This window comes from Strix uralensis, chromosome 4, assembly GCF_047716275.1.
Source record: "Strix uralensis isolate ZFMK-TIS-50842 chromosome 4, bStrUra1, whole genome shotgun sequence".
Classification (NCBI taxonomy): Eukaryota; Metazoa; Chordata; class Aves; order Strigiformes; family Strigidae; genus Strix; species Strix uralensis.
In genome coordinates this window covers 115,659,736-115,673,100 of record NC_133975.1, presented here as the reverse complement: position 1 = coordinate 115,673,100, position 13,365 = coordinate 115,659,736, and the positions used below count along the sequence as shown (strand labels likewise).

At 41.1% G+C, this 13,365-nt stretch overlaps 1 protein-coding gene across 5 annotated transcripts in view; it reads left to right on the top strand.

Moving 5' to 3' along the window:
- ITPK1 (inositol-tetrakisphosphate 1-kinase) overlaps positions 1–13,365 on the top strand; it is a 156,521-nt gene that overhangs the window by 94,606 nt on the left and 48,550 nt on the right. The gene's annotated exons all lie outside the window — the stretch shown is intronic.

Sequence of the window (13,365 nt, the reverse complement as noted above, 5' to 3'; positions counted from 1 at the left end):
CTACAGTGAGCACTCCCAGAAATCTGGAAAACATTGTCTTTTTGTGCATGCTGGTAAATTGAAATGACTGTACAAACTTAGCTGTTTGTCATAAGAATCCTGAGGCCTGAATTTGGGGGAGATTTACGGAAGAAGCAAAATTGGTTTTGGAAAGGACTGAAAGAAATTAAGTTGTAAATATAGCTAAGATCTTTGAGCAGCGTTGGAAGCCTATTGCACAAGGTAATTGCTAGGAGGAACATAAATACAATTCTGGTGTTGACTAGTTACCTGATGTAGACTGTTGCCTTTAACTGACATAATTTGAGTTGTATTTCCATGTTTAGAAGTCATGCCTTTTCAACCTGAATAACTCTAGTATCTTACCCTTTTAACCATTGTAACTGTTAGGTTAAGTTAGTCTTTCATTCCCTTTCTTCTGTTACTGTCATAATCTGAAACGCTTACTGGCTTTTGAGTTTAAATGTAGAGTAGCTCTTGAAGTAACGTTCAAGTTAGATGACTATTCTTGGGGGAAATTGCATTGCTGAACTATGTTCAATGGGGCACTACTGGAATTACCATTGTGATTTATCACTATCTTGATGGGCAGAGAAGAACCTCATCGATTTGTATTTTTATAATTGTAGATTTATAGACATACGGTTTGCATCTGACTTGCCTGGCCCCATCGGCAGTGTCTTTACATAAAAATAAGACTAATAATTTGCAGCACTCCCTTGTCTTTTGGAATCTCTTTAGGAGAAAATGTTCGATTAGTTTAAAAATATTTTGTTTTGGAGTGGTTATTGCGGTTGGTGAGTAGGAGAGAGGTGCTGAGGGAAACCTGTGCTCTGAGGAAGCGGTTGGGATTTTGTTCTAGCAGCAGAGAGATTCAGTAGTTTTGGTTTAGTTTTTTTTTTTTTTCTTAAATTGCTATCAGTGTTATTATTGTTATCTCTATGAGAACAGTATGTTTGGGAGAGCATCTAGTTTTGCAAGTTTGCAAAAGTAGAGAAGCTGTTAATGAAGATGAGGAATGAGGTAAGGAAAAGCTTTGCCTGTTCTTACTGGCCACTGCTGTGTTAGGGGACCATGTTTCCCCTGTCCCTGTGCCCCCCCCCCTTCATCTTATTTCTGTCTCATCATCAGAAATATGACAGAGACCTTGAGCCAACTTTGTATTTAGGAGGGGAAATCTCAGGAGAGCTGAGTAATTGGCTAACCTCTTGTACTGGACTAAGTAGATCAGCCTCTGTATTCCTGCACATAATGATCTGCAGTGAAAAAAAAGTTACATCCCTCTAAACAGTGTTCTGGGTTTTTTTTCCCCTCTTTGTTTTCACCTGCTAAATTGTGTTTTCTACTTTGTAGCTGTCATGTCATATCCCAAAGCCGTGAGCACTTAGAAGATTCAAACAAGAAGTAATACATCTGTGAATAGCATGAAGTCTTAGGAGCCTCATCCTTTTTGTTCTAGAATTTCAAAATGGAAGTCACTACCAAGAAAATAATATCCTAGTCTTTAGCTGTAACTAGAGAGCCCAGTTTATCACAGGATACAAAATTGATGTGATGGTTTAAATTCAGTCCAAGGGATTATCTCTTCCAAAGGAATGCCATAAACTCTGGAGGGTTGAGTAGGCATGTAAGGAGAAATCTTCTGCTGTTGAAAGTTTTTCAAAAGAAAATTCAGTGTTTGTTTAGAGACCAGTTTTGGATTCAGATGATAATTATGTCTATTTGAATTATACTTTAATTGTAAATGAAGTGTAGTCTTTATTTATGATCTGCAATTTAAACTTAATTTTAATCTTGCGGACCTTAAAAGAACTGTATAACTAAAGTTTTGCACCAATTTGGCTAAAGGGAGGATGACCACATGCTCTGCTGACTCCAGTTTTTACAGTGCTGAATCCTCCTCCCTCTGTGTTGCCTGCACCTTTGAAAATGGCAGATGTTGCTGAGGTGACTGCATTCTGCAGCAGTAGGGCCCCATGTTCTATAAACAGCTTAATTTTCAATGTAGTTATCTTTCAGATGTCCATGTTAATGCCTTGCCTGTCCTTTTGACAGTGAATTCTCCATACTTCCTGAAAAAGGGAATCCCTATTTGAAGTGTCTAAAACTGGGCGTCTGGACATTGTTAGGTTTTTTGAAAGTCCTGTAGCTTGCTCTTTATTGCGTCAAGTGTTTGAGTGATAAGTGCATTGATCCAGCCCCCTGAGAATGGGTTGGAAAGATACTTTGTGGCACACTCCTTGTCTCTGCTACTACAGTCTGTGGCCACTAGAGGAACTGGCATGGAAGAGAACTAGTAACTAGTCAAGAGTTGTATGTGTAGTGTGAGGGAAAGCACGGGGTTGAAACTGAACTTTCCACATCCTAGACTGACACTGTAACCACTCAGTCCTTGTGGAAATACAAGGTTCACAGATTTGCAGAATCACTCAGGTTGAAAGAGACCTCTTGAGATTATATAGTCCAACTCCCTGCTCAAAGCAGGATCCTCTAGAACAGGTTCCTCAGGTCCACATCCAGTTGGATTTTGTATATGCACCTTGAACCTGGTGTGCTATCATGCAACTAGCAGTGGCTGAGGTCACTTGCAGATATTGTTATTTTCTTCAGTATAAATAGTGATATCTCCCTTGGAAGGAGGTGAGACTCTCTTCTGGAAAAAAAAAAAAAAAGCAAGCTGTAAGAGATACTGATTTTAATGGATTCTTTTTTGGAAGCAATAGTTTGGCCAGGGCTGTGACTTCCTCTTTCCTGTTTGCTGTTATTTTGAGTGAAAGCTCTAAAAGAACTAGGCATTCTGAAACCTTAATTTCTGAATCTTTTTTTAAAAGATTTGGAAAAATAGAGGTTGCATTTCCAACTTGTGTCCTACATAGCTGGCAGGTCTATCTTGAAATAAATCACTGAATAGATTTTTTTGGTATAGCAGTTGAGTTCTCTCAGCAGCTGTATTGCTTTGTTTACTTATCTGCGAAGAATTGTTTCTGATATCAAAGTGCTCTAGATCAGGTTCTGTAATGTTTGGTGAAAGATTAGGAGCATTATTTAGTGAAAATTTCATTTTTAACAGGGTATTGTATGGTTGGAGCTGTGTCAGCCTTTTTTAAGCTTTAACCTCATGAAAAATAGCTAAATTCTCTGATACTGCTTTGAAAAGTTGTGATCCTACAGCGTTTGAATTCAAGATCTGACTTTTTAAATTATGCTTAAGGTGGTGATAGATAATCACTGTGACTAGGCACTAACTAACCTTTTTACGTTACATTTTTAGTTTTAAGATTAAAAGCTTTTAAATTTCCCTACATAACTTACAAGTAATAATCTAAACTGCAGGAATCTAAACCAAAACTAAGTAAACATACTATGCACTTGGTGGTCCACCTAGTTAATGTTCCCATCTGCTACTCAGCTTTCTTTGCCGTCTCAAGTGACTTAGTCTTCTTGGATAATGTTTGAACTTCAGATATTGCAGACCCTGGAGCTCATTTCTTTAACCACTTCCAACCTGGCTTTTTTTCCATTATTTTAAATTCTTCTTGTTCTTAGATTCTTAAATTTAACTCCAAATCAAAAATTTTTACAGACTAGTCTTCACAGAGTTCCCCTAGAAGAGGATGAGCCAAGCTGCAACTCCTGAATTTCTCTCGCCTAATAGTCTGTTTTGAAGTATGGGAACTATTCTCTCAGGACACTCTAAGAAGTATAAAACCCTTTAGCAGTGGTATTTTCATCCCAGCATGCGATCGAAATAATTTATCTTTGATTGTTTACTATTACATGAGATGCTGTTGCCGCTGTGTGCGCTCCTTTCTGATTTGGGGGGATATTGCAGAACAGATCATGGCATTCTTCTTGTTGGATTTCTTTTTATCAGATTCTGTCTGTCTTAAGAATACTTCATGAACAGCTGCACATATCTTTTGTGACTAGGAGAGAGGCTCAGCATAATGTAATGGGTAAGGCATTTGTTTTGGGGTTCAGAGTTTTTTGCTTGGTGCTGATTCTGACTTGCTGCATGACTTTGGGCACACCATGTCACCCCCGTGCATCTCTTTCTTCTCTTGATGCTCATCTGCCTGTATTTTCCCTTTAGATGCCCCATTTTTCTGGGCAGGAACCTCTTTTCCAGATATACATATGCATACTCTGATATAGTGAGTATAACGAGGTTTTATTTTTTGGAAGTTATGGAGCATGTACACTGCTGGAGTGGTACATACTCAGAACTTCTCAAAATCAGGCCACCCAGTTAAAAGTGCCTGAAAATAGCTGTATATACATAGCTCTAGGCATTCACCTTTTGAAACTGTGGCCTCTACTCTCTGTGGCCTACTTTACATAGCAGTTTTGGTCAGGGGGGAGAGAGAAGAATAGTCACACAGGTCAACTTCAGGCACCTCTATCTGTATTTGAAGCTCCTATTAAAATTAAAGGAAAAATCTGATTTTAATTTAAAGGCTCTAAATAACCCACCTGAGGCTCACTTGTTTATGTAGGAACATATCAGTAAAGCATCTAAGTTAAAGGGCTGATGTTAGCTACTGCAAATAACTGCACCAGTTTTTGGATGCAAAAGTCTCCCTTGTTGGTTGTATGCTCTCTTTCCATCAAGAACGCGTGCAAACAAATGTCTCATTACCTTTCTTCCAGTGTGGTGCACGTTCACTCATGGCATTTTAATTTCTATCTGAAAACTAGTGTACATGCATGGAGGGAAGTAATTGGAATGGAATTAATACTCTCTGTGACTGGAAAGAGTTTGTCCAAAGCGTGTCAGCACACAGCAGTGTTGCACGTGGCGGTGCTCTGTACCCTGGCTGTCAGCGCTTGGTAGGTCTCAGCCGTGCTCTGCAGATTGGAAAGACTCTGAGACTTTTAACCCAGGGAGGTGTCACCTGACATCTTTCTCACAAAAGCTCATTCATTCATCTAGGAGGGGGTTGACAAAGGGACATGGACATGTTGATGTTAGGATGAACAAGCCCTGGCTTTGAAATTTAAAGTAGATAGCTACTTCCAAAGGACTAATCCTGTCTTTTGAGAGATGGCAGGAAAAGAAAATGTGAAGCCGCAAAGGGAACCTGGAAATTCCTCTCTTTTACCATTGCTTGCTCTTAAGGTAGTTTACAAAAGGATTTTCTAACATAAGAATGCTGAAAGTTAGCCACTTCATCAACAAAAAATATGAACAGAGTCTCCTTTCCCTTCTTGCCTCTCCTCCCCCTTCCCAGGTTTTCATTATTAAGAGCTGTCAGCTCTGTCCCAGTGTAGGTAGGAGGGACTGGAGAGCTGGGGGCCCCATGGAAATGATGGGCACAGTCCCTGTTCTCCCAGTCAGGAGTGGCAGTCTGTTGGCCTGCTATTTCTGGCCTGCTAAGATACGTCAGCTTGGTATTGTTCAAGCTGACTCTGAAGTCCAACAGGCACAAAGCCCTGAGAATAACACAGAAAACATTTTTTTATCATTTTGTCTCAGTGTGCCAGCTAGAATTCCTTGAACCAACAAACAATCCTCATCTGTGATCCTAGCAGTCTTGATGGTAACTGAGCTTTCAAAATAAGCCTGTCCATAAAGTTCAGATGTTACTTTTGGGTTCACTGAGGTTTAATCTTTAAATCTTGTGTGCTTTTGGCCAGATATGGGGAATCTGCATCCCACTTTCACTCTCCTTCACTTATCTGAATCTAAAAAGAAACTAGGCTGGACCTTTTATCCATTTATTGTATACCAGTGTTGGAAACATTTGTTTTACATCTACATGCATCATTTCAAAGCATTTGTGTACTTGATAGAGCTGAAGATGTGGAAAAGTTTGTAGCAATTTAAGCAAGACCTTCTATGAATTTTGTGTTTGGGACTTGGATGGATCTGAAGAATGACCAAATCTGCTTTTATGGGGTAAAATATAAGCCAGGACTGCACTCCATTGTCATGGGACATTTCTAAGACATCTCCAGTTTGGATTTTAAGAACAGAACATGGATTAATTATTGAAGATTATTGTCTCTCTAGAATTAGGAAAGGAGGAGCAGGGATATTCTTGTCATGAGGAAGTCTTCACTGAATAAACCGGACGTTTTAAATTCCACCAGAGTTGTGTTTCAAGTTATTCTGATCCTCTTGAGCAGAAATCTCCTTGCCTGGCATCCAGCAACAGAATATACTTTATTTGGGTGCTAGAAGAAGTAAGGAGGGGGCAATGAAAGAGAAATTGCTCACAATATCAATATAAAACTTAACTGGGAATACTTTTTGCAGCAAGTGGCTTTTCCCCTGATGTTTCTTCTCGTATTGTTATAAGATCAGAGGTCAAGAAGTCTTGAAAAATATGACCTTTTGTCTGAATTGGAAACCAAGACTCAGCTGGTAGTACATTATTCCAGTTCTGGCATGATGTGTTCATGTCACTTTTGCTGCTGAAGAAGCAGTCTATTTTAAGACGTGTTACAGTAGTCTAGCATGGACAAGAAAAGTAGCATCCCTCACATTTCCTCAAGTATCTAGCCAACGTAGGAGACCCATGGTTAGATTCTAATCTCTCCTCATGAAGAGTCCAGCAGGACTGGACCTTAAGGCTTTATCAGGGTGGCATGGGGTCAGCTGATGATATAAGAGTACCTGAGAGGTCCATGAAGAGAATGCTTTCCTTTAGCAGGGCCACTAACATCCAGTCTAAAAGCACTATTGGCTCGTGTTTCACTTACCTGCTGGCTTTGTGCAACTGTTAAAACATCTGAGTGCATCAGCAAAGAAAATCATGAAAGCTTTAGTGCCTTTATGTTCCTTGATGTCAGTAGTTGATTCTGTCTCATTAGTTTTCCAAGTGGCTTTCTGAAGTTAGAGCGGAAGAGTCTGCAAGTGTGAAGGTTGATGAGAGGGACTTGAGATGATCTGAGTTTCTTGTATAGTTTATGATTGAGTTGAACCAAACCTCTATGGACAGTTGCTTGATAGTCTTCCTAGACAAGGTAATTTCTTTTCATCATCATTTGATACACTGCATCACTAACATCTTGCTTTTCTTCCTGTTTGGGGTACCCTTCTTACAGTAATGATTGAAAAGTGCTGATTTTTTGTTTTTCTGATGTGTAAATGCTGCATATGGGGTGGAAATAGATCCAAATGCATCTATAGGCTGGTATGGCTGTATGGGGATGGTCAGCTCTTCTGGATTGTCAGTAATTGTGGTTCAGGTTACTATACTGTATTTGCGTAAAGGAAGCAAAACTGATTCTGCCGGATACAGCTTAGCTTCATGAAAACAGAAAGATGCTACACTGAGAAGAAAGAGCGGTAGTGTTACAGGCATATGTTGTATCCTTTCATATCCTGTTTGGCAGGCAAGGTGTATGTGGAGCATGTTTCAGAACTCATGGCATTTTTAGGGAAATATGCAACTTGTTTAGTTCTGTACACTGAGCGTGAACCGCTGCTTGTTAAATTGGGTTAAAATAGTCTGAATAGTAGAAATTGTGTGCCCCCCAAACAGGACTGCTGTGTTGCTCCAGTTGCCTTCAGGCCTTCTGGCCTGTTAAGAGTTCTTCAAAGTTGTCAGCTAGAGATTGGACAGCTGGGCACAAGTCAGGACATTAAAATAACTTCAAAAAAAATAAATCACTCCTCAGAGAGCAGATGTTAAGTAAACTGAAGCATCAGAAAGTGCGAGACAGAAACCAGAGAGATAAATAAACTGCTTTCAATGTGGCCAGTCAAGCATCCCATACAAGTGGCCTTCCAGCACATTTATTAATAACTCTGGAAAAGGCAGATGAACACAGGATGGCAAATTTTTCTGATAAGTCCAAATCGTTTAGTTTTTTCCAGGCAATGGAAGACAGCAGTATCAGATGGGTCTACCAAAAGTCAGTAAAGAGTCAGCATGATGATAGATCCAGTTTATTGCAGTCTCTTGGGCCCATAAAGAAATAATATGGACAGCTCATGCATTGTTAACTTCTACATAGACTCACTGCTCAGGAAAGACCTTGGCGTCACAGTGGGTAGCTCACTGGAAACTTCTGCCCCCTCTGTCTCAGTAGTCAAAAGAGAACATGCCAACAGAACCAAACAAAAAGATTATGGTGGCCAAAAATAGCATTGAAGATACCAAGCATAGACTTATGGAAATAAAGTGCTTTCTTTCCCCTGAAGACTGTTTTCAGTTCTGCTTTCTTGAATTTAAAAATACGCATTAGAAATGAAAGGAATCCTGGAGAAAAGGGACGTGCTCAGTGCCGAGAGATGGCCACACAAAGAGTGAGATCAACCTGGGGTTAGCAGAGGTGGAACAAAACCTGAGCAAACAAAACATGAATAGAGGGAGAAATGTTCCCCTTTTTCCTACCATGTCAGAGTATGACACTGAATGAATATCTGTGCTGTTGCTATAAAATGCCAACTAAGATCACAGATGGACTAAAAAAAGTAGGAGACATTCACAGCTAGGTTTGAAATGTTTACAAACCATCATGGTTGGGGGTATATGGTACTAACTGGTGGGTGTTAGAAACTCCATTTATTAATGCTGAACTCCATTACTTGAGGTATGTTGGGCAAAATATATATTCCCTTTCCTCTGACTTGAAATTCATAACCAGTAGCAGAAATGGAGGTGACATGGTATCAGCTGAACTGTGGTCTCATTTGGTTTGATAATTCCTCTGTGTGTTTCTCATTTCCCAGGAAGCAGGAATGCCTGAAACTGCAATGATGATCTAAAGCATTTTCTAGTTCTACATAACTTTTAAACGTGGTATGAGAATATTTTGGCATTTTTACTGTCTTGTGAATAAAGCCTTGGGATTTTATATTAATTATTATGAGCACTCTGTATGTTAAACTGAAACTTCAAATACAGCCTGACATGTTAAAGCTGTTATTCTTCTAGAAATATGCCTGGATGATGTGATTATGACTGTTTTTAATTTGATAGCGCTCTCTTCCATCCACACAAGGCCCTGTGGAGTGAGGCAAGCGAGTGTGCGTGAGGGGGCAGAACCGTGTCACCGTGGGGCAGGCACTCGTAATATGTGGCAGGGACTTAATGGTACTGAACACCCTTGAAGTTCGTCTGTTAGCTGTTGCTCTACTAGAGGATCAAGGAGGTTATCCTCCAGATAACGCTGGTGCATTGTCTGGGACGGGGCATTACTTAGCACACTGGGACTTTCCAACTTTTAAAACTTTTTATTTCATTTCCTCCCTTGCTGCCTGGCAAAATCGTGAGGAAAACTGACCAGTTGCAAAATTTATCTCCCATGTAAACATGAAAATGATTGAACAGATAGTGTTTCAGGTCTCGCCTTCCTGCCTCCAGGACAGATAGTGTTTCACGTCTCCCTCTTGCTGCAGCTCAGCTGCCAGCTTCTTTAGTGTCTGCCCGGGCAAGGAGGGAAATGAGCGCTCAGCTGTTACCGAGTGTGTTAACTTTAGATGCGGCATCAGGATTCCTACACAAGGGCAGTGTTCATATTCCAGGTCTTTCTTAATCAGCTTGACGATGTCATGAGGGTGTTTGCTCTGTCTCTGAGTTCCAGTGAGTAGCCAGCGGTGAAATCTATCATGCAGAGATGCAAAGTCTTGCAGACCTCTACCCATCATGTGTCTACTGACAAAGGGTATATGAATATTCCGAATGAGGTCCTTCTTTTGACAAAGGGATGCTAAACGTGCTGTGAAGGCGATGGAAGATGTTAACATTCAGGAAGAGCTTTGTCCTTTCTGATTTGTACTTTTTTTAACATTTGAAGGTCCACTAAAATCTTGATCATGTGGGAAAGTTCAGGTTCACTGAAGCAATTTCTTCACTCAAAACTGAGAGCTTTTTCTATCGCACCAGCTTACTTAGTTGCTGGTGTGTTGACAAGACGCCTCTCCAGGTAAGTAGGAGGGACACTGAATATGAGTCCCATCCTGTGCTAAGTCCTGGTTCGTATATAATACAATTAATCTACATGCAGCATTGTGGGCAAGACATAGGTTAATATGGCTCTAAGACTTTAGGATCTGTAATGCCAGTGCAGTTTCACTTCAGCCAAATTTGCAGGGATACTTGCGTTTTTCTAATAGTCCAGTTTGACTTGCATTACCTGATGTTTTCAAAGAAATACAGTGCATAAAGCCTCAGGGCCAGGAACTGGACATTTTTGATCTCTGTTGTTGAGATTCAGGGCCTTGATGACAGCCCTGCTTATTCTCTTGATCTCCAAAATGCCAGCCAAACTTCCCTGCTTCACCAGGGGAACCTTTTGAGGGTTAGTCAGCACTTGGGAAGCCTGTGAGTGTGCTGTTTGAACACTGGGAGGAGCGGGTAAGTATGATAAGATTTTTTTTTTTGGTCATAAGGCTGCTGTAGTGCTGTGACAAACTAATGGAGTAGTTATGAACCTCCTGTACTGGAGGTTTTAGAAACAGGTTAGATAGACAAACATCTGCCAGTGTTGGTGTTAGGAGCATTTCATCTTGCCAGAATGCAATGAGACTGGGGTAGGTAACCTGGTAACCTTTCCAAACCAGTATCTTCTGATGTTGATTGTCCTTCAGAATGAAAACCGTCAGCTACTGACAGTTTGAGCCAGGGAGCTTAACAAAGTCATGCTGAAATGTTAATAGATACCTGTCCTGTGCGGGGCCAACACAGAGGAAGACCCGTAGCATATATGCTTACCTGTGCTGGCATAAGAGCTAAGCAGTCCAGGTAGTCCTGGGCTCCCACTGGGGCAAAGTCTCAGTGGGTCAGTGCAGTGAATATGTTTGGCTGTGCTCCCGTACAAAAAGCAGTATGTTTTAGCTGGACACAGTCCCATTACTCTGTCTATGTGACTTTCAGGCTGAAGCTGCCTTCAATTTTGCTGTTTTGGGATGCCAAGAGAGTAGCTGTGGGCTGCCTGCACCTGTTCATGTGGACGTGGCGCAGCAGGAGCAAGTGTTTCTTCCCTGGTGGAGAAATCTGTGGAATGAGTTTGTCACTTGCTTCACAAGGGTGAGGCAGTTGAGCGATGCATTCCTGAATCAGCAGGCTCTTCTTGCCTTGCGGCGTTAGGCAACCGCACATTAAATCTAAAGCTATAAATTGTATAATTTGCATAAGATATTAGGCAGAGAAGCACAATGGGACAGATGCTAATTGCTGATTTGGGAATCCTCACAAGCATTTGCTAGGAGATAAACTGCAGTTACTTCAGTATTGAGCAATTAGTGTTGGTTTTCTAGGAGGAGAGAAGAATCACACCAACTGATTTCTTGTACTATGTAATTTGCTGATGCTATTGTTGCTCTTGGGGACAGTTTTTTAGTTCCTATTTAAAAAATATTTTCAAAACCATACTAGTTTTGGCAGGAAGGCACATGCAGTTCAGGAGGGGTGCTTCCACCAAGAAAGCTAGCCAATTTGAATGAGCTTTCCTTGTATTTTGCTGCAGGGAAACGAGTTCTACCATAAATTCTTCGGCATTTCGTAGATCGGTTTTAGGTTGCTGTGCAGGTATGCCAGATTGCAGGTGGGGTTTTGTTTGGTTGATTTTTTGCTCCCTTTGCAACCCAGAGTCTGATAGGAGTTTTTGGGGTAAAATCTAGGTTGACATTTTATTGCAGTTGTTATGAATTTTGACACTTGAGTTTTCTAATCAGTTGTTAGGCTGCCAGTTAGTTACTAACTGCTTACCTAGGTAGCAGAAGTGCTTAGGGGAGTGCAGAGCTCTACATTTCCTAGGTTTTGTAGTGATTCTGACTGTTGTGTCTTTCAACACCCCCCACAATGTTTGTATGCCTTCCCATTTTATGAAATGTTTATGAAATGCAGGCAATTCTGTAAGCATGATGCTTCCCCTCAAGGTGCTGTGCTGTCGGGAAGTAAATGTCCTAGGTACTAGAGCTGATGGTCATTGCTTTTCTTTTTCAGTATTTTGAAAAAAAATAATGTTAGAAGAGATCAGAAAATCTCCATTTTATTTTCAGTGAAGAAATGATCAGTTATAATGAACCTAAAAGGGGTGGTGGAGAGAGTCAGCATTTTTGAGATTTCAGAATTGGGAGAAGAAGAAGAAAAGAGAGAAAAAAGTCTCCTCTTTTCCTCTCCTTCCTCTCCAACTCTTACTCCCTAGCTTGCTGGTACAAGAGTCCCTGGGAGAAGGGTGACTTGTTCTTTTGGACATCTATAGAGGTGAGAATAAAGGAGCTTTGCTTCATGCTTCATTGAAAAGCATCTTACTTCACACCTGTGACAAAAGTGAGCCCTGTTGCAGGTAGTTTGGCTTGTCCATTTGTTTTGAACTTAACATTAAGGACTTGCTATAGCTGTAAACTAGTTATATGCAAAAGTAAAACACAAACTGTGCTCACACTGATGGGAGGATGGAGTTATAGGAGAGTCCCATCTAGGAGGGTCTGAGGGCTTGCCTGCATTAGGTGTGTTGCTTTTCATTCCTTCCCGAGGATGACAGCTCTAATGTGGATGCTCTTACACAACTTCCTGCGTGGGAGGAGGGATGAACTCTACCAGAAGAAAGCACCTTTATAGTCTGTATAACTACATCCGTGCAGGTGTTGGGGCAGGGTTACCATTCCAGATGGTAATTACACCTCTGGCAAGAACTGCTCTGTGGATGCATCTCTTTGCAAGTGCACACCTGTCCTGAGCTAAGATCATGCAACGCTTTGCCTCTTCCATCTTGCTTTACTCCGGAGAATGATTATTTTCAGAGACACTGCTATGAATTAGAACTAATTCTTTGTGAAACAGGCTGAAGATTTGTAACCAGTGACATCATTTAAGTGGTTAAGAGAAGCTTTTGAAATTGTTTATGTAACTGAGTAGCTGAAATGATAGTGGTACCTGCACCAGACACAGCCATACGTTGCTCTCTGGAGGCAGGTATGGGTGGAGGACCTTATGTGGTTGGTTTGAGGTTTGTCTGCCTGGGACTGGCTTCATGCACCAGGTGCAGCAGTAGCAACCACCTAAGCTACTGCTGAGGGAAAAGATAGGGAGTAGCTGAAACAGCTTCAGCAAGTGGTATATACGTGCTTGTGAGACTGCTTCCCTCCCCCAGAACACAGAAATAGAGAGCAAGACAGACAGACTGGTTACGCAGACCAAACGCTCCATTTTGTTCTTCCTAGAAGGAAATTGGACTTTCTGTGTTAGTTCAGTATCCAGGTTTATCACTATACAGAACGTAGCAAGGCTTATCAAGTCCCAGCCTGCCTGTTGTAGGCACTTCATTGTCCAGCCCATTCCAAAAACCCAGAAACCCAGGGTGAGCCAGTGGAAAGAGCAGTCAGGTTTTCCCCCTTCTCCCCACTTTATTCGGAACATTAGGTTGGGGAAGACCCTTAAGATCATTGAGTCCAACTGTAAACCAAAC